The following is a 2391-nucleotide window of genomic DNA, read 5'->3' as shown; positions in this document are numbered from 1 at the left end:
GTGTCGTGAATCCAAGGAAACAGATGTTGACGCCTGACGAGAGCCATCAGCCCTTACCAACGGGTCCGGTCCGGTCAGGCTCGGTCCAGAGTCCGGCGCGGGCTTCCTGGTCCGCCCTGGCTTGTGCCTCTATCACTAACGTCGCCTTTGCCTTTAGCCAGTAGCCACCCTGCCCAGTCTGTCATTGTTCGGTTGTGGCCTTGCAGTGACGATGCTGACGAGCGTGGGTGTGTCATGGACCTTGGAGGGGTCCACTGGACGACAGGGCTGCTGCCCTCGCGCGCCGCAGACCTTGCAGTGCAGTGTTTTTGGTCTGTTGGGTGGTGCTGGCCTCACTCTTGTCTGCCGCTTCTGCCAGGCCACGGTCAAACGTGGGGTCCAGCCAGGGGGGCGCTTCCGCGCCTATATAAACACCACCAACCTAACCCAAGTCACCATCCAGGCCAGCCAAGCAAGCGTCGAGCACGTAGAGGCCGAGCGGCCGGCCAGGACAGGAGTGTCTGGGAAGGCATGGGGAGGCGCCGTGCTTAAGAGGAGCGGGGTGAAGAAGGGCCCTGGTCGCCGGAGGAGGACCTCTTGCTCGTCTCCTACGTGCAGGAGCACGGTCCTGAGAATTGGCGCGCCGTGCCTAGCAGCACCGGTAGCAACCCTCTGCTCAGAGTTTGGCCTTTTGTTCTTTCTAGACTAGATGGCTGTTGTTTCATGTCGGCGATTCCTTGACTCGTTTCTGCGGCTGCTCTTGTTCATGGATCATGGATCCAGGGCTGATGCGCTGCAGCAAGAGCTGCCGGCTTCGGTGGATCAACTACCTCCGCCCGGGCATCAAGCGCGGCAACTTCAGCGACCAGGAGGAGAAGATCATCATCGACCTACAGAAGCTGCTCGGGAACAAGTAAGTCCGCTCCATATTCCACTTCAAGATCAAAGAGTCCTTCGTTCGCACATACTCCTATGTGATTCCTCAGCAGAGAGCCCTAAGGACCAACTGTGTTTTTGCTCGATCAGGTGGTCCACGATTGCGTCGTACATGCCGGATCGGACGGACAATGACATCAAGAACTACTGGAACACGCACCTCAGAGAGAAGCTCGCCCAAGACGGGCACCAGGAAAGCGGTGCCTCCGCTCCGCCGAGATGAAGGGGCAGTGGGAGCGGCAGCTGCAGACGGACATCCACACCGCACGCCCATGCTCTCCAGGAGGCGCTGTCCTTCTGACACTGCGCCGCCTGCCATCAAGCCTTATCCTCTTCCTCTGGCCCAGCTGGCCGGCTCCAGCCATCAGCCCGGCGATGTACGCTTGCAGCATCGAGAACATTGCGCGTCGGCTGGAGGTCTGGATGCGCCCCAGGGTCCAGCAGGGAAGGCGTCGGCCGACTCGATGACCTTCGTCTCGGCGGTCTCCGTTGGTGGAGACGGCGGGTCGGGAAGCCACAGCGGCACGGCGCGCACGCTGGTAGGGGTTCACCGGGGACGACAAATGTAGAGGGGCGCGGGCGGACGCAGGGCCGGGGCCGTCGTCGTCATTACCGATGCTGGAGAGCTGGCTGCTCGACGACGGCCTGGGGCACGGTGACGCGGGCCTCTTCTGCGTGCCGCTGGCGGACCCGTGCGAGTTCTTTTAGAAACTGGACTGGAGGATAAGGAAAAAACAAAATAAAAGTGACATGGCTGGAAGAAGAAAGAAGCCAGGAACTCGAACGAATCCCTGCTAATCTAGATCGACATAACGCAATGCTTGGTGTTGATCTAGTTTAATTAGCTGTTCAATCCAGTTCCTTGCTTCTTTTTATTTGCATTTGGATTTTATTCCTTTTTTCTTTTTTCTTTCCGAAAGTAGGGTTTTGGACTTGATCATGTTATGTAAGTCCATAGTAATCAGTCCTACAGAGGATGATGAATTATGATCCATGATGATGTGCATCAGATGCAAAAGAAATTTACATCTTAAGAATAGCAAATGCCTATAGAATGTATGCAGTCCATTGTTTAGTTTGTGTAGGTTTGCTTAAATGAAAGGGAATATGTTTCAGTTTCTTATCACCACATCAGTTTAATCATATGGAAGATCTATGTTGAACCAAAACTGCAACCCACATGCCCTTGTGACCACCGGGCTTATCCTAGCCGACGATCTCAGCATGGGTCTCACTCCTTTATTTAGTTTAATCGCTTTCTCTCCCACCGGGCAGCATGGTAGCACACTCGTCGCGTCCCTGTGCGGCTGCGCCTCCTCCTCAGGCGCCAGCACCTTGTTGCCGCCCCAGACCTCCGCCGCTCCACCGCCGCCCCAGTCATCGGGCCCCGGCCTACGCCGCCACCAGCGATGACCCCAACTTCTCCGCCGCCCCAGGTCACTGCAAACCCTATTCCGGGCGCGAATCTTGACGCCC

General features: G+C 56.9%; 1 pseudogene; it reads left to right on the top strand.

Annotated features, from left to right (window-relative positions):
• Positions 1 to 510: 510 nt before the first annotated feature.
• Positions 511 to 1623, top strand: LOC136473278 (myb-related protein 306-like; annotated as a pseudogene).
• Positions 1624 to 2391: the final 768 nt, after the last annotated feature.

Source organism: Miscanthus floridulus, chromosome 8 (genome assembly GCF_019320115.1).
Source record: "Miscanthus floridulus cultivar M001 chromosome 8, ASM1932011v1, whole genome shotgun sequence".
Taxonomy (NCBI): Eukaryota; Viridiplantae; Streptophyta; class Magnoliopsida; order Poales; family Poaceae; genus Miscanthus; species Miscanthus floridulus.
This window is presented reverse-complemented; position numbering and strand designations above follow the sequence as displayed.